The sequence below is a fragment of the Neofelis nebulosa genome, chromosome 1 (genome assembly GCF_028018385.1).
Source record: "Neofelis nebulosa isolate mNeoNeb1 chromosome 1, mNeoNeb1.pri, whole genome shotgun sequence".
NCBI classification, from domain to species: Eukaryota; Metazoa; Chordata; class Mammalia; order Carnivora; family Felidae; genus Neofelis; species Neofelis nebulosa.
The window spans coordinates 81,891,489-81,911,122 of NC_080782.1; the positions used below are offsets into that span (position 1 = coordinate 81,891,489).

Genomic DNA, 19,634 nt, shown 5'->3' on the forward strand with positions numbered 1-19,634 from the left:
AGCAATATTAAATGTTTCTGGCGTTCTCTGTAAGGAGAAGAAGAAACTGCATGGAAGTCCTTAAGAGTAATGCATTCATAATACAAGGTAACATAGAGAACGTGGTCTGCCCACTTTCGGGAAATGGGACTCCAGGGTATAAATGATGCAGCACTAAGAACCACAGATTCTTCTTCACCCCACAATCATCTTTCCTCAGGGCTGCCCTGTTGCCCACATCCTGGGGAGCACCATTAATATTATGTTCCATGTAAATGGTAACCACTGGAACTGTGCTACAGAAAATGATGTCTCCTACCCAAAGATCAGGAGGAGTTGGCTATTTTAATACCCTCTCCCCACGTACATTTCAATCTTTCATTCAAACATATATTCAACAACCATTTGTGGAGAATTGTTATTAGTTGATATTCTTTTAGTTAAGATGTAAGAAAACCCAATTCAAAGTAGCTTAATTTAAAAAAAAAAGGAATTTATTGTTTCATGCAACTGAATAGTCCAAGGGTATACTAGCATTAAGCAAATAGCTGGTATCATCAGAATCCTGCGTGATTTTCTCCACTCCTTGGCCCCACTTCCTCTGTGTTGACTGGTCTTTGACAGTATTTTGCACATTGTTTAGAGCTGTACAAACTACTAAAAGACAAAATTTTCACTTAATAATCACTTTCTCCCTCCTTAATGAATTCTAAACTCAACATAATTATCTTGTGAGACATTAGCCTATCAGTCAATAGATGAATACACAACTTGAGGAATAAAAGTGACCACACCCTTAAAAGAAACAGGCATTCAGTCTGAATCAGGATTGCTCGGGTGGAGCTTGAGCACCTGCATTTTTAACAGCTCTCTGTGTAATATGTATGCATAAGATCACTGGTCTGCAAATTCATCACATAGCACTAAGAACTAGTTTTCCTACATTTGTGAAATGTCTAAAGGAATTCAATAGTTATTGTCATATTAAAATGTATCTAAGTTATATTACTGCCAAACTTTTTTATTTGTGGCAGTCCTAAGAGTGGATGTTTCACATTTTCTAAAACACATAGGATCCATAGAAGCATCTCAGCTGTTATTAAATTTAATTCTCTGTGTTTACTCCCACCTTCAGATAACTTTTATTCACATATAATTTTAGGGAAAAATCCGGGTAAAACTTGAAACCCCAGTATGAATTGTCAGAAGTGTGTTGGCATAGTATTTTTGAGATATTAACATATATTCCTTTTTTCTCCGAGAATTTCCTCCAACTCTTCCTCCCTTCATTCAAAAAATATGACTGAGAGGCAGGATAAAACAAAGCAAAAACAGAGAAGTCTAAGAGTCTTGCTGGCTATAGTTTTCAAGTACTTAAGAATTTAAATGAACTGGGGCACCTGGGGTGTTCACTCAGTTGAGTGTCCAACTCTTGATTTTGGCTCAGGTCGTGATCTCATGGTTCATGAATTGGAGTCCCACCTCAGGCTCTGCACTGACAGCACAGAGCCTACTTGGGATTCTCTCTCTCCCCCTTTCTCTGCCCCTCCCTCACTTGTGCATGCATGTGCACTCTCTCTCTTTCTCCCTCTCTCTCTCTCTGTCTCTTTCAAAATAAATAAATAAACTTTAAAAATAAAAAAAGAACTTAAATGGATAAAATCTGGAGTAGAGACAAAATACTCAGAAAAAATAAGAAAGAAAAATTCCATACCTACCACCTCCACCTACCACCTCTACCACACAAATACAGACAAGAGAGAGACAATAGGAGACATTTTGGAAAGTCCTATAAGGAAGACCCGATGGGTCCTTGGAGAGAAGGCATAACTGTAATGAGTTTAAGATGAGAATACAGAAACCCAGAGTCTCTAGTGCTTCCTTATCCCAAGGCTGGGCACAAAAACAGCAAAAATTTTCCTGTGCCCCACTCACTCATCTCCACCAACACTAGCACAGAAGTAAGAGAAAGAGATGGAGAAGCTAAGAGAGCCACATGGACACACATAGAATTTTATACTGTCTTGACTCAGCTGACTAAAACTCTTGGTCATTTGACATGTGCTAAATCTGTCTTCTGGAGAAAAAAATGAACTTGGCAAAGATGGACTGTCATTTAAAGAGTGCAGGACCACAAAACTTGAGCCATTCCATTCCCAAAAGATAATCTGTATATATTACCCAAGGAAGAAAAAAAAAGGATTATTAGACAAAACCTTTCCATCTATCATAAGAATTTTTATATGCTTGTGTATTAGGTAGCTACTGGTGCAATAACAAATTATCCTCAGACTTAATGGCTTAAAGTTATAGTAATTATTTATTATCTTGCATGGTTTCTGTAGGTCAAGAATATCAGAGTGTCTTGGTTATGTCATTTTGGCTCAACTATGTTTGAAAGATCCCACTTCCAAGATGGTTCACTCACATGACTAGCAAGTGCACCTTTGCTGTTAACAATTGGCCTCAATTCCTCTTCTCCACAGAGTTGCTTGAGGGTTCTCATAACATGTTGGCTGGCTTCCCTCAGGAGAGAGGTTGAAGAGAAGGCAAAGCAGAAGCCACAATGTCTTTTATGACCAAGCTTCAGAAACTGTACATTGTAACTCCCTCAAGATCCTATTGGTTACACAGGTCAAGCCTACTGATTATGGGAGGAGATCACACAAGATCAAGAATACCAGAGGGTATGGCTCATTAGACACCACCTTGAAGGTTGACTATCACAGCTTGCTACTTTGTAATATTTCCACTACATAATAAAGGATGTTTGACCCAAATGAAAAAAAAAAACATTCTAATAAATGTCATCCTTGTCAATCATCTCAGATATAAAAGAGAAAAGGAGTTCACCTCACTTTGAAAAGGAAGCAGTGAATAGGTTGTGTTTTTTTAACTTAACTCTGAATGAACTTTTTGTCCATTTCCCAAAGGCTATCATATCCATATCATGTGGATATAGAAATCTTCATCTGTGTTGCTTAGACAAAAAAAAAAAAAAAAAAAACATGAAACCTCATCAGTAAAGCACTGAGAAACCAGTATGGATATATCTGATTTTAATTTTATTTTCAGTGGAAAATAAAAGAGGCATTGCTATAAAAATTCTTCTGATTGGGGCACCTAGGTAGCTCAGTTGATTGAGCAACTGACTTTTGGTCTCCACTCAGGTCAGGTTCATGGAGTTGTGGGATCAAGCACCACATTGGGCTCTGCACTGAGCATGGAGCCTGCTTGAGATTCTCTCTCTCTCTCTCTCTCTCTGCCCCTCTTCCCCATTCACTCTTCTCTCTCTCTCTCAAAAAAAGACAAAAACAAAAACAAACAAAAGTACACACACAAAAAATTAAAAAAAAAAAAAACACCAAGAAAGAAAGAAACAAAAAACCCCAGAACAAAACTGTTCTGATTAATATCCGTTTCCTAAAATCCTAACCTTCCACTCACTGCTTTATGAAAATAGTCAACTAACTTAGGACCCGGCAAGGAGAATGGAGGTTTTCCTGATCTCTGTCCAGAGAATTACCAGCAGCAACTGGTGTTTACCAATAACTAAAAGAGAATTTTTCTACTCCCACATCTGTGCCCTGGTATTGTGTAAGGCCCCCAAGCCTGTGTATAACCGTGGAAAGGTAGGTAAAACACAAACAGCACAATGAAAGCTTAATTTTATCAACATAAAACAAAACAATTTGGTAACTTAATCCATTTGGCCACTACATTTAGTCAACTCAATTTGTTTAAAAAAGTCTTCAAAGAAGGTTTTAAACAAAATTATGTAGTAGACTCTTCTATTAAGAATAGCAACAATTGGGGTTCCTGGGTGGCTCAGTCTGTTAGGCATCTGAGTGGCTCAGGTCATGATCTCATGGTCTGTGGGTTTGAGCCCTGCGTCGGGCTCTGTGCTGACAGCTCTGAGCCTGGAGTCTGCTTTGGATTCTGTGTCTTCCTCTCTCTCTCTGCCCCTCCCCTGCTGGTGCTCTCTCTCTCTCTGAATAAAAATGTTGAAACATTTTTTTTTAAAAAGAATAGGAACAATAATAAAATAAATCACTTGCATGTCTCCCCCAAAGAACTGAAAATTGTGCATTATTTCTAATTTTTACATGTGAAATCTCAGAGTCAGAAAGGTTAAATAACTTACCCAATAATATTTAGTAAAGCCAGCATTGAAATTCCTGACTCCAAAACCTATGTTCACTCCACTAAGCACATTTTCTCCAATAAAGTGGTCTCCTTTTTGAACACAAGGCAAATTTAAAATATTTTGAGCAAATTATTTACAACAGAAATATCATATGCATAACATAGAAAGAGAAAAAAAAAGTCAACTTTGTCCAAGCCATACAAATGGAATAAGCTAAAAAATTTTGCTTCATGTATTCAAGAATAGTATTTTACTTGTCCTTGTAATATAGTCATATACCCATAGTGTCCTAGTCCTTCGGAAAATGACATAGTTCAAAGAAAGAAAGAAAGAAAGAAAGAAAGAAAGAATTTAAAACTGTATAGGTTTATTATTTTAGTACATAGACTTTGGAGTCAATATTAATCTATTCATGATTATATGAGTACTATTTTATCGCTTCATTCTGTGCAGCTGAATCACTCCTCAGAAATTTTTTTGTTCAAGTATAATTAATATACAGAGTTATATTCGTTTCAGGTATAAAATATAATGATTCAACAATTCTATCCATTGCTCAGTGCTCATCATGCTGTGTACTCTTAATCCCATTCACTTATTTCACCCATGCTCCCACCCACCTCCCCTCTGGCAACTACCACTTTGTTCTCTGTATTTAAGAGTCTGGGGTTTTTTGTTTGTCTCTTTTTTTCTTTGTTCAATTGTTTTCTTAAATTCCACATATAATTGAAATCACATGGTTTCTCTGATTGACTTATTTCATTTACTATTATACCCTCTAGGTCCATCCCTGTTTTTACAAATAGCCAGATTTCACTCTTTTTTATGGTTGACTAATATTCCGCTGTGTGTGTGTGTGTGTGTGTGTGTGTGTCTACTATTTCTTAAATTTTTTTTTAACATTTATTTATTTTCGAGAGACAGAGAGAGACAGAGCTGAGCAGAGGAGGGGCAGAGAGAGAGGGAGACACAGAATCCAAAGCAGGATCCAGGCTCTGAGCCCTCAGCACAGGGCTCAATGCAGGGCTCAAACTCATGAACCACGAGATCATGACCTGAGCCAAAGTCAGACACTTAACTGACTGAGCCACCTAGGTGCCCCTACTATTTCTTTACCCTTCCATCTACCGATGGACACTTAGGCTGCTTCCATATCTTGGCTATTGTAAATAATGCTGGAATAAACATAGGGGGTCCATATAACTTTTCCAATGAGTGTTTTCATTTTCTTTGGATAAAGAAATTCCAGTAGTGGAATTACTGGATCATATGGTAATTCTATTTTTAATTTTTAAGGACCTTCATAATATGTTCCTGGCTACACCAGCTTGCATTTCCACCAACAATGCAAAAGGATTCCTTTTCTCTACATTTTTGCCAATACTTGCTATTTCTTGTGTTTTTGATTTTAGCCATTTTGACAGGTCCATGGTGATATCTCATTGTGGTTTTGATTTGCATTTCCCTGATGATGAGTGATGATCATCTTTTCATATTTCTGTTGGCCATTTGTATTCCTTCATTGAGAAAATGTCTATTCAGGTCTTCTGCCCATTTTTAATTGGATTATTTGTGGGTTTTTCAGTGTTCTATAAATTCTTTATATATTTTGGATATTAACCCCTTATTGGATATATCATTTGCAAATACTTCCTCTCACTTAGTAGGTTGTCTTTTGTTGATGCTTTCTTTCACTATGCAAAAGCTTTTTATTTTGACTTTTGTTTCCCCTGCCTGAGGAGACTATCTAGAAAAATTTGCTACAGCTGGTATCAAAGAGATTACTGCCTCTGTTTTCTTCCAGGAATTTTATAGTTCACTTCTCACATTTAGGTCCTTTGGCCATTTTGAGTTCATTTTTGTGTATGATGTTAGAAAGTGGTCCAGTTTTCCCAGCATCATTTGTTGAAGGGAGTGTCTTTTTCCCATTGTATCTTCTTGCCTCCTTTGTCATCGATTAATTGACCATATAAGCCTGGCTTTATCTTCTCGGCTTTCTATTCTATTCTATTAATCTATGTCATTTTTGTGTCAGTACCATACTGTTTTGATAACCACAGCTTTGTAGTATATCTTGAAACCTGGGACTGTGATACCTCCAGCTTTATTTTTCTTTTCCAAGATTGCTTTGACTATTTGGGGTCTTTTGTGGTTTCATAAAAATTTTAGGATTATTTGTTCTAGTTCTGTGAAAAATGCTGTTGGTATTTTGATAGAGATTGAATTAAATTTGCATATTGCTTTGACTTGTATGTACATTTTAATAATATTGGTTCTTCCAATCCATGAGTATGGAACATCTTTCATTTATTTGCGTCATCTTTAATTTCTGTCATCAGTGTTTTAGATCTTTCACCTCCTTGGTTAAGTTTATTCTTAGGTATTTTATTCTTTTTAGTTCACTTGTAAGTGGGATTGCTTTCTTAATTTCTCTTTCTGCTTCTTCATCATTAATGTATAAAAATGTAACTAGTTTCTGAATATTAATTTTGTGTCCTATGACTTTATTGAATTTATTTATTAGTTCTAGTAGTTTTTTAGCGGATTCTTTAGGGTTTTCTATATGCAATATGATGTCATCTGCAAATAGTGAAAGTTTTATATCTTCCTTACCAATTAGGATGCCTTTCATTGATTGATTGATTGTTTTTAATATGGAACACTTCATGAATTTGTATATCTTTCATGCACAGAGGCCATGCTAATCTTCCCTGTATCATTCCAATATTTTAGTATATGTGCTGCAGAAGCAAGCACTATTTCTTTTTGCTGTCTGATTGCTGTGGCTAGGGCTTCCAGTATTATGTTGAATAAAAGGGGTAAGAGTGGACGGACATCCTTGTCTTGTTTCTGATCTTAGAGGAAAAGCTCTCAGTTTTCCCGTTGAGTATGACATAACCTGTGGGTATTTCATATTTGGCCTCTATTATATTAAGGTATGTTCCCTCTAAACCTACTTTATTGACAGGTCTTTTTTTAAATGTTTATTTATTTATTTTGAGAGAGCACCTGCGTGCATCCACAAACACATAGCACACCCACAAACACATGCATGGGAGAGGGGCAGAAGAGAGGGACAGCACAGCCTGAGGCGGCTCAAACTCAGGTGCCATGAGATCATCACCTGAGCCTAAATCAAGAGTCAGAAGCTTACCCAAATGAGCCACAGAGGCACCCCATGTTGACAGTTTTTATCGTGACTGAATGTTGTACTTTGTCAACTGCTTTTTCTGCATCTATTTAAGTGATCATATAGTTTTTATTCTTTCTTTTGTTGGTGTGATGTATCACGTTGATTGATTTGCCAGTAATGAAGCATTCTTGCATCTCTGGAATAAATCCCACTTGATCGAGGTGAACAATTTTTTAATGTATTTTTGGATTCAGTTTGCTAATACATTATGGAGGATTTTTGCATATATGTTCAGCAGAGATATTGGCCTGTAGTTTACTTCTTTTAAAGTGTCACCGCTCAGAAATTTTTAAAATAGTTTTTTTTTGCAAATCTGAAAGGAGAAACAGTATTTTTTAAGTTGTTAGAATTCAGTTCTCCAATGACTTCTTTTCAGTACTGCTGTACCTCACCAGCAGCAGGCTGGCATTGATGAGAAAACAAAAATAATTATGCAATTATTATGAAACTCTGTTCAAAGGTACTTTTTACTTTACAAATGGCAAAGGAATGGGTGAAGAACCGGTCCCATTGTCCCATATAATTTCCTCCAAAGTATCTGTAGACATATAAGAAAATTTATAACATTAGTTCAATGTGCATCCAAGATTTTCTTGCTCTTAAGGGTCAGATTCACTGTGCAGTTTAATAGCCAAAATCCTTCCCACAAAATAAGAAAAGGATGGAAATTCCATCTGAAACTCAAAACAGCTTTTTGAAAAGTAAAAGTTTTTAAAGTTTAGCATATTTATGTCTTATTTCACTATCTTCAGTGTTTGGATAATTCCAACGGCAGAATTAATACTCAAAAATCCCACCAGAAAAAGGGTTTCTGTTTCTAAGGCTACCAAAAATACTCCTTTTGTAGGATGACTTTCATCACTATTAAAGAGACAACAGATATGACTGCACTTGAAATACTCATCTTGCAAATTCCTCAGTTATTTGAACTTTTTGATCTCTTGTAAATGCCACTACCTATACAAATGTGATTTTATTTTTTAGATGTGCCTAGACTTTCAATAGAATCTAGAACAGAGGTAGAAAAAGTTTCAATGTCCTCATTTAAAGAGCTTTCTCTAATTCTTACATTCAATAGAGGATTAATGCAAATAAAGCTGAGGGTTACATGGAACCCAACACCCCAGGAAAGAATCCCAGAGTGTGCTTATTGGTTTTTCCTTACCATTTTCTTTATGGGCTCATTTCACATCGATCTCACACCTTGGATAAAATACAGGTCTGAAGGGTCACTTGAATGAGAGATTTTCCTCTTTCAACACCGAATAGAAATTGAAGGCTTTGATATTGTCATGGAAATGACTCTGTAAATAGCACTCAAAGGCCTATTTTTCAAACCAGAATGAGCTGGAACAATGTTTTCTTTTTCTTTTCAGATTATGAGATTGGAGTTTGGGTAGGGAGAACCTCTGGTCAAGATAGTGGAAGGAAATGGGGAAAAAAGAATGTGCCTGAGAGAATTCCTCTCACGTATGCCAGCAAATTGTATAGCACAGCTTTATTCAAAAAAGATGTTTGTCTTGTCCTTCAGGTACACGAATACACAGCTTGTTGAGAACTGGACAGGAAAGGTAAGAAAATAAGAAAGAAAAAATGGAACAGATCATTTGTCTCTGAGCCTTAGTTTTAAAAGGCAAGTTTCATGCTGGAAATGACACACACAAACATTAAAAAAAATTCTACTTTTGAAAGTAGGTAATTAATTTTTTAAGTAGGATTTGAGAAAGAAATAGATAATGTTCCAGCAAATATTTAAATGCCTAGTTAAATCAGTGTTTATTTTGGTGTTTGTATCATGTAGAATTGTATTTTCTGTTAACAAACTGTAAATAAATAAAACCTTTAATTCTCTTAATTAAAAAAAATTAAAAAAGAATAGGTGGAAGCAGGGAAATGATAATGAATTGTTACTTTAAAAAATACCCTCATACAGAGACTATTAAATGGGATTTCAAGTGTTAGGATCTCAATATTATCTTAATTTCTGCCCTTCTTAACAATTTTTAAAAATAAAAATGCAAGGGTCCTCTCCATTTCAGACAAATTAAACATTTTTTAGAGAAACTAACTTAGAGAAAAATTCCTAGATTTAAACTTTGAGGATAATTTAAAGATAATAATATTGATTACTGGTGCAAAATACGGTGTTTTCAAAGTCACGATACAGTCCATATCCTGCCTGTCACTTTAGGGGCACATTCTTTTATAAAACACTCTTATCAACTCTTTTAATATTTGTTCTTTGAGTCCAAGAAAAAGGTAAAGGAAATGCTCACAGCATCCATCCATCAACCCCTCCTTGACCTTCAAGAAAAAGGTAATGTTTTGTCACTGCTAAACAGGCTTAGGGAATGCTTCTGTTGGTCACCTAGCTTGTGGCAACTAGAGGCAGTCTAAAAAGCATTTAAAGCATCTTAGAATGAGAGATAATTAACAGTTACTATTGAATTTTAACAGTAGGAGTTTCCATTTTAAAGTAGTCCAGCTAAATGGAATGAGTATCTAAATTCATTTGAATTCCATTAACTTATGCCCAAAGGCAACTCATATTATATGGAAGCAGTCCTTCCAGTTGGAGTTGGAAGTATTCAGACTCTTAGGTGAGAAGCCTCTGTTTTTGTGTTAAAATCTGCAACTGGCTTCTCAGCCTCACTTTTAATTCAGTTGTGTCCATCCCAGTGAAAGAACAGAGTGGTTCGCTATTCTCTCTATTCAAAGACATGCCTTGCATTTAGAGGTACGTTCATAAATGTTTGAGAAGTGTGCTTTTAACATTAATCAAGAAATTACCTAAAATGAACTGAGTGCAACCTCTATTGAAGATTAATATTTAACACAGAGCACCTATAAAGATAATGATTCTCTCTTCAACAGACAAAAATAAAGCACTGAATAGTTCACAAAAAAAAAAAAAAAAAAAAGAAAAAAAGAAAAGAAAGAAAAAGAAGAACAGAGAAATCCAAAATAGGGATTAGGCAAAATAAGAAAAAAGAACTTTCCAATGACATAAAGATTGAAATTAAGATTCAGGAAACATTCAAATCCTAGATCTATTTAAATTTGTCTCTATTTTAAAGAGGCTGAGTCCTTTCCTAGAAGCCTCATGCCGATATAAGGACTTAGGTAAAGGTGGGGAAAATGGGACCTTCTAAAAAACATTGAACTTACAAAGGGCAGTAACAGGAATTTCTCTCGTAAGGAAAAATCTAATGCACTCTCCAGTGCCAAATACTTTGAGTTTAATCCTGTTAATCAAGCCTGAAATAGGGCAAAATCTTAAATTTGTATAGTTCTTAATAGTTTACAAAGCTTTTTCAGTAAATCTATCCCCTTTAGCTATCTATTTTCTTCATGGAAATTGTTGATACTGTTAGGGTCAGGCGTAAGGCAGGGTAAAGATAGGAGTCAGAGGTTAAAAAATTTTAGCCGTCAAAGGCTTTATTTGGGAACTAAGGTCCTGGGCGAGGTTCCGTGACTCACAGAGAGAGAGAGAGGAGTCAGGGAAGTCGCACCCAGGTGTGGTGGGGTGGGGTTTTTAAGCTGCAGCGGTTCCGGTTTTAGGTCCGGGTGGGCCTTTTTCGAGTCAGGTCGTGCTGTCGCTTGGTGATTGGTTGACCTCCAATTCGTTCTGGCAGCTACTAGGGGCTTTTCCTTGGGTTGCGCTGGCAAGATGGCCATCCCCTCTACTGTGGTTCCAAGGACATCCTAACAGATACCTGATATATTAGACATTTATTTGTTTATGTCTTTATTATCTTTGTCCTACTGCTAAAATGTCACTCCATAAAAGCAGGGATGTTACCCTGAATTGTTCAATTCTATATCCCCAGCATCTAGAACAGTGTTTGGTGCATAGAGGACAATAGATTATTTGTGAAGTGAATAAATTCAGTAAATTAAATGGATAAATACTATTGCATTCAACCTTTGAAACCTCCTGGGAAAAAGACATGCATTTCTTACCGCCTTTACAGATGAGGAAACCAAGACTCAAAACAGTAAATTATTTATAATAGTATAAACAGTTAAGTGGGGTCAGAGTTATAATTAGAAAGAACCAGGTCCTGGGGCACCTGGGTGGCTCAGTTGGTTGAGCATCCGACTTTGGCTCAGGGGATTTGAGCCCTGTGTCAGGCTCTGTGCTGACAGCTCAGCTCCTGGAGCCTGCTTCAGATTCTGGAGCCTACTTCAGAAAGATTCTCCCTCTCTCTCTTTCTCTCTGTCCTTTCCCCACTTGCACACTCTCTCTCCTTCTCTCTGAAAAAATAAACATTTAAAAAAAAAAAAAAGAACGAACGAGTTCCCTTGTAGTACTATTTTTTTGCTGACCTGTGCAAAGGGACTAGGTTATGGGTAGTCAAAGATTACTGCCATCAGAATCAACCCATTTTCACTTTTCATGAAGATGAAAAGATTCAAGAAGAAAAAAATGAATAAATTCAAGTCCTCTAAAACAATAGGTACCACCCTTTCTCAGTTTTCTCTCCTTTTTGACCACTTCCTAAATTAAATTGCCCTGCTGATGTGTCTGTTGTCTCAGCATCCACTTTGCGTTTATGATTTCCCTCCTGGTATCTTATTTTCTATCCTATGTAATTACTATGGCTACAGGTATCATTTATTGAGCCCCTTTTACACAATGTTAGTCATTTTCACTTGTTCCCTCACAACCAGGAAACTGCAGATCTATCAGGCTTCAAAGACAGGCTCTTTCCCCACCAGATTGCCTCTATGAAAAGACCTGGCTCCTAGAGGCAGCTTTAGGGAGGCCCAGAACAGAGTCCCCTCTCACCCTTGACAAAAGAACTCAGCAAAAACTTAACCCTATACTGGTTAGCTGCAGGGGTGTTGTGGCATAGGAGTGTGCCATGGGCAAAAGGACACCTAATTATTAGCACTCCAGGATTCCTAACAGGTTAGAAGTATCTGAAACTCTCCAGCCCATCAGGATTTGATTTACAATTGCAGTGAGAAAGAAGGTAGAGATTCAACCAATAGTTATTTTAGCAGACTCTGACCCTGATGGTAATGGGTGGATCAACTTTATTCTTCTCCTTCATCAGTTACACCAAAACAGTTTTGTAAAGATAGCATGCTATCCTACACTTCCACCCCCTGCTCTTTCTTTCCTTTTCTTCTCAGTGAAACACTAAGTTCATTCCTTTTAGAGCTAATAGTAAGCAGCTACAGAAGAGGACAGCTAATGATTCTCACATCCCTCCCAATAGCTCATGCAGATTCTGCCTCTAAACTGGTGCCTCCCATTTTCATTAGAGTCCAATCTGGTGCTTTCTAAACAATGGCTGAAGAAAAGAGATGGGGAGACACAAATATTTTAGTCATTAGGTTTCTGTCCTTGAATATGCTGATCAGACCATAAAAATAATTTTTTTCTGAACCTGACCTTCAGTTACTAACATTTTGTGAAGTCATTTGAGAAAGGAACCAAGTTAAATAAACAGGTGCACTGGTGGATTTATGACACTGGACAAGCAAGATACAGATGCTTGGTATAAGGCCAAGTTCTGGGCTCCAAGGGGCTTCTGCATATGTATAAAGACAAATAGGAGGAGCTTCAGAAGCATGTCCTAGGACAGGGCTGAGATCAGGGTATTTCTTTCAATTGTTAAACAGTGTGTGCTGCGTTGAGCTTTAGTCTAGACAAGATGGAAATGATGCTAAGACTATTCATCAGCGAGGATGAACCACACAGCTCAAACAACAGAAAAAGCCCTGCCAATCAAAAGGTCAGAGAGATGGGAAAGACAGGGAGGTTTGGATCCTTCTTGAGAGTGAATCCAAATACCCTCAATTAGGAAGATACTTGGAGTTATTGCACGTGCAGATGATGGAGATATTAGAGAACACCTAAGTCATGTATGTGCCTAGATACAAGGCAAAGAACCACTTTACATTTGAGCCATTGTGTCTTTCATACTCCATTTTGGATAAATTTTGTTTAGGGAAGACCAATTAACCAACCTAGGCTTCAATCAATGTTAATTTTAGTTGCTTGTGGAGGCTAACATGATGAAAACTATAAACAAACAAACAAACAAACAAACCATGCCCCATTCCCTGGATATTCTGATTTAATTGGTCAACAATGAAATCTTGGAATCAATTTTTTTCTTAAAATCATTTAGGTGATTCTAAGGAGTAGCAGCCAAGATTGAAAAGCACTAACCTGACAAAATGAACAATATTTTAAATAACATATTTAGTAAATATTCCTAGAGTTGTGATAACCTCACAATGATTTTTTTTTAAAAGACAATATGTGGTTATATTGCAATGATGAATATTTACAAGAGTCATGGAAAATAAAAACCCTTCCTAGTATTACACCAATGGCTTACTGAGGGATGGCTATTCAGAAACTTGTAAGAATGGGTACCTGAAGACTTCATGGGACATCGATGTCTTACAAGCCATACATTATTTACATCTAGACCCAAATGTGAGAGGGAGATATCTTGTTTAAGCCATTTCTATTTTACTTTTTTGTTATTTGCAGCAGTAATTAACTGCTAATAAATCCTAGTTAATTCAGGCTGCCTTCATCAGGATGTCTATCACATGAAGAGAGACTGCCCAAGAGTGAAGACAAAACAGAGGAAAGTAGAGCAAAAAGAGGAAGACAGAATTCTGTTGATACAATTTGAGTCACTAGATCTAGCCATGCCTAAAGTCATACCTTTCAATTTTTTAGTTGTATAAGTGAACCTATTTACTTTTTAAAGATATTTTAAAGTTGAGTTTCCGTCATTTAAAAGAAAAAGGTCCAGATCAACCTAGCAATCTTCAAGAAATATGCTCTCAATAATGTATTAATGTATATGACATTATTTTGATCAATTATGGGCTATGGAATTGGGAGTAGTAATCAACTTATTCAGATCTCCAGATTGTCAAGCAAAGGAGAGATCTAAACTGACATCTTGGTTACATTAGCATCCACATTATTCCTTTACTGTGGGCATCTTATTTTTATTATTTTAAAATACCATATGGGACTCCAGTGGCTTCCAAGAGTTAAGACATTTCCCTGGAAAATGGTAATTTAAGATTTATCTGCCTTCAAATTACAGGAGAGACCAAACGATTTTGAACGATGGGACTGGAGGCAGACCAGTTATGAGTAGGAACTGAGAAAATGGAGGCCTCGTGGCACAAGAAATAAATAGTAAGGGACAAAAATTAAGAAAACGAATTCAATTTTTAGCTTTAACATATTTATGTCTTACTGGTATTCTATATTAGTAAAGTACTTTGCAGTTCATGACATATTTTCACACGCTATCTCATTTGACACTTAGCTATAATTCTTTGGAGTTAGTAAAGCAGGTAATTAGTTTCAGCATTTTACAGAAGTGGATATGAGGCTTAGTGTGATTATGGGTCTCACCCAAAGTCACATGGGTGTCAGGGAAGGATTCAGAATCCAGATTTTCTGATTAACAATCTAGTACTGATGTGCCAGGTCTCTCTGTACACAGAGATTCACATATAAACAAAGTTTTCTTTTCAGCAACTTTACTCATTTGTTTGTTAATTTGACTTCATTGTTCATTGTTTTCTTTTAACTCATGACCTCTCCTGAGTAGTGATACAGGCTAAAAGAACTTCAGCCTGAGATGAATCATCTTAATAATGCAGTATTAGAACCAAGGTGTGTGTGTGTGTGTGTGTGTGTGTGTGTGTTTATCAAGGGAGGGGAGAGAGGAATTATCAAACAATGACCCCCCAAAAACACAATCTTGAGTCCCATAGAATGGATTTATGTTAATTTTTCAAATCTTTTCTGTTCCTTGCCTCCTCCAAAATGAGATCACCTCTCATTCATTCTCATACCAGTAGCCCTGATAATTTTAATAATTTGCCATTTCAAGGAGCCATGGGAAAAGAAAGGAAGTTGCTTTTAGACAGTGTCTTATTCAAGCAAACGGAAATGGTTTCTGAACCGCAGAAAACAAATAAACATGCCTCTCCCTGGAACTTCACTAGTGTTTGCCTGTTGTCTGGTACTAAAAAGTGTGCTTTAAAATAATGGTTCAGTGTGGGCCTGAAGATTCTGAATGCTAGTGGGGCTATCTAAACTCTAGAAGAGAGGATGTTGACTGTGTATAGGACCACTGAGCTTGGACAAACTCCCAAATGCTGGGTGTAAAACCACATGCTAAATGTCTTTCCATACAGCAAAATGAAATGCCAAGCCCTTAATGGTCAGCTTTGCTTTCACAATTTCCCAAGTATGTTTCATTGTTGCTCAAAATATAAGGCTAGCATACTATGTATATACCCATATTATATGACATCCATCAAGACCCAGATGCTTGGCATTCTGGTGACGTTGTAAAGCATTCTAAAGAACTATGCATTTTCTGTTATCATGTCCATTGACATACCTTTCATCCTTTACTTGTGAATTAAAAAATGTGTAGTTTGGAATTCTGTGGGATCCCATTAAATTCCTTAGGACCATGGTCAAACATAGCTAAATGGTTATCCTTTTCCATAATATTATTCTTGGGCATGGAAGGGAGTATCTTCTTAATAAAGGAAAATTGGCAAAGAGACTTCTTGCAGTGCAGTCCTGGTCTGGCACAAAATGTGAGGCGCCAGGGATTCAAACATCTCATCTTCAGATCCTTACCTGGCAAAGATGCAAGAGGACATATTCCATGGTGTTGCTCAGCAATCTGCAGCACCATGGTAGGTCTCAGGTCTTTGGACTGACCTTCTCTCGGATGGTAGAAATCCAAAGTAAAGCAATGTGACCTGGCAAATGCAGGATCCTGGAGCAGAGCGTGTGATTTCTTCCATTCCTATGGAGATCCTCATTTGGCTGAAAGTCCATCCAGGGACAAAGTGTTTCCAGATCTTTGGCAGAAAAAGAAATGCCCTCTTTTCAACTTTCTTTATTTCAAAGAAGTATAATGCTGAAAAGAAAATGTGAGTATCTTCTATACTTTTGCTATGGCAATAACAGCCATATAGATCTTAATGCTTATACAATACTGGTGTTAACAGTAGCTACTTGTAAATAAAATCATTTAAAGAATATAGCACTTGTTTTTTTCTAATCTATAGAATATAAGATGAGATAGTAAATGAAATATGTCTGCATATGTGTATATATGTATACATGTGCAAACATGTATGTGTGACATAAAATGTGATGAAATATGTACATATGCATACATGCATAATATGTGTGTATATGTGCACACATGGGGTGTGTTGAGCATGCGGGATGCATGAGATACAATCACAAAAAGCCACTTTGTTTTTGTTTGCTGTCCTTTTTAGTTGGAGAACATCTTCCTCTACCCCTGGATAAAAATAAGCAATCCCATGCCTGTTCTTCCACATGATGTGGAAAATCCTACAATCACTTTAATTTGTAAAATACAATTTTAATTCAGAAACTAGAATTTTCAGGTCAATATATGAATCAGTGTGGTAAAAGCTGTCATTCCTCACTACTCTGCCCTCATCCCGTTTAATAGGCTTGCACATTCTTCTCTCAGCTACTGTGAAAATGGCCTATGAATGGCTCTGAGAGAATTCTCTCAGGAGAACTGCCATCAGCTGACAAGAGCCATCTTTCCTGGGAAGTCATGATACCACTCCCCTACCTCCCCCCCACGTATGTATCAATAACTGATTTTATTTATTTTATTTATTTTTTTATGGTTATTTATTTATTTATTTTTCCCAATATATGAAATTTATTGTCAAATTGGTTTCCATACAACACCCAGTGCTCATCCCAAAAGGTGCCCTCCTCAATACCCATCACCCACCCTGCCCTCCCTCCCACCCCCCATCCACCCTCAGTTTGTTCTCAGTTTTTAACAGTCTCTTATGCTTTGGCTCTCTCCCACTCTAACCTCTTTTTTTTTTTTTTTTTCCTTCCCCTCCCCCATGGGTTTCTGTTGAGTTTCTCAGGATCCACATAAGAGTGAAACCATATGGTATCTGTCTTTCTCTGTATGGCTTATTTCGCTTAGCATCACTCTCTACATTTCCATCCACGTTGCTACAAAAGGCCATATTTCATTCTTTCTCATTGCCACGTAGTATTCCATTGTGTATATAAACCACAATTTCTTTATCCATTCATCAGTTGATGGACATTTAGGCTCTTTCCATCATTTGGCTATTGTTGAGAGTGCTGCTATAAACATTGGGGTACAAGTGCCCCTATGCATCAGTACTCCTGTATCCCTTGGGTAAATTCCTAGCAGTGTTATTGCTGGGTCATAGGGTAGGTCTATTTTTAATTTTCTGAGGAACCTCCACACTGCTTTCCAGAGTGGCTGCACCAATTTGCATTCCCACCAACAGTGCAAGAGGGTTCCCGTTTCTCCACATCCTCTCCAGCATCTATAGTCTCCTGATTTGTTCATTTTGGCCACTCTGACTGGCGTGAGGTGATATCTGAGTGTGGTTTTGACTTGTATTTCCCTGATGAGGAGCGACATTGAACATCTTTTCATGTGCCTGTTGGCCATCCGGATGTCTTCTTTAGAGAAGTGTCTATTCATGTTTTCTGCCCATTTCTTCACTGGGTTATTTGTTTTTTGGGTGTGGGTTTGGTGAGCTCTTTATAGATTTTGGATACTAGCCCTTTGTCCAATATGTCATTTGCAAATATCTTTTCCCATTCCGTTGGTTGCCTTTTAGTTTTGTTGGTTGTTTCCTTTGCTGTGCAGAAGCTTTTTATCTTCATAAGGTCCCAGTAATTCACTTTTGCTTTTAATTCCCTTGCCATTGGGGATGTGTCGAGTAAGAGATTGCTACGCTGAGGTCAGAGAGGTCTTTTCCTGCTTTCTCCTCTAGGGTTTTGATGGTTTCCTGTCTCACATTCAGGTCCTTTATCCATTTTGAGTTTATTTTTGTGAATGGTGTGAGAAAGTAGTCTAGTTTCAACCTTCTGCATGTTGCTGTCCAGTTCTCCCAGCACCATTTGTTAAAGAGACTGTCTTTTTTCCATTGGATGTTCTTTCCTGCTTTGTCAAAGATTAGTTGGCCATACATTTGTGGGTCTAGTTCTGGGGTTTCTGTTCTATTCCATTGGTCTATGTGTCTGTTTTTGTGCCAATACCATGCTGTCTTGATGATGACAGCTTTGTAGTAGAGGCTAAAGTCTGGGATTGTGATGCCTCCTGCTTTGGTCTTCTTCAAAATTACTTTGGCTATTTGGGGTCTTTTGTGGTTCCATAGGAATTTTAGGATTGCTTGTTCTAGTTTCGAGAAGAATGCTGGTGCAATTTTGATTGGGATTGCATTGAATGTGTAGATAGCTTTGGGTAGTATTGACATTTTGACAATATTTATTCTTCCAATCCATGAGCAGGGAATGTCTTTCCATTTCTTTATATCTTCTTCAATTACCTGCATAAGCTTTCTATAGTTTTCAGCATACAGATCTTTTACATCTTTGGTTAGATTTATTCCTAGGTATTTTATGCTTCTTCGTGCAATTGTGAATGGGATCAGTTTCTTTATTTGTCTTTCTGTTGCTTCATTGTTAGTGTATAAGAATGCAGCTGATTTCTGTACGTTGATTTTGTATCCTGCAACTTTGCTGAATTCATATATCAGTTCTAGCAGACTTTTGGTGGAGTCTGTCGGATTTTCCATGTATAATATGTCATCTGCAAAAAGCGAAAGCTTGACTTCATCTTTGCCAATTTGATGCCTTTGATTTCCTTTTGTTGTCTGATTGCAGATGCTAGAACTTCCAACACTATGTTAAACAACAGCGGTGAGTGGGCATCCCTGTCGTGTTCCTGATCTCAGGGAAAAAGCTCTCAGTTTTTCCCCATTGAGGATGATGTTAGCTGTGGGCTTTTCTTTTTTTTTTTTTTAAATTTTTTTTTCAACGTTTTTTATTTATTTTTTGGGACAGAGAGAGACAGAGCATGAACGGGGGAGGGGCAGAGAGAGAGGGAGACACAGAATCGGAAACAGGCTCCAGGCTCCGAGCCATCAGCCCAGAGCCTGACGTGGGGCTCGAACTCACGGACCGCAAGATCGTGACCTGGCTGAAGTCGGACGCTTAACCGACTGCACCACCCAGGCGCCCCAAGCTGTGGGCTTTTCATAAATGGCTTTTATGATCTTTAAATATGTTCCTTCTATTCCGACTTTCTCAAGGGTTTTTATTAAGAAAGTGTGCTGGATTTTGTCAAAGGCCTTTTCTGCATCGATTGACAGGATCATATGGTTCTTCTCTTTTTTTTTTTTATTAATGTAATGTATCACGTTGATTGATTTGCGAATGTTGAACCAGCCCTGCATCCC

General features: G+C 37.3%; 1 non-coding gene across 1 annotated transcript; it reads right to left on the minus strand.

Annotated features, from left to right (window-relative positions):
- Positions 1-6,774: 6,774 nt before the first annotated feature.
- On the minus strand, positions 6,775-6,883 carry LOC131489567 (U6 spliceosomal RNA). Its single transcript, XR_009250660.1, has one exon. It is a non-coding gene; the product is annotated as a U6 spliceosomal RNA (small nuclear RNA).
- Between the last annotated feature and the right edge of the window lie 12,751 nt (positions 6,884-19,634).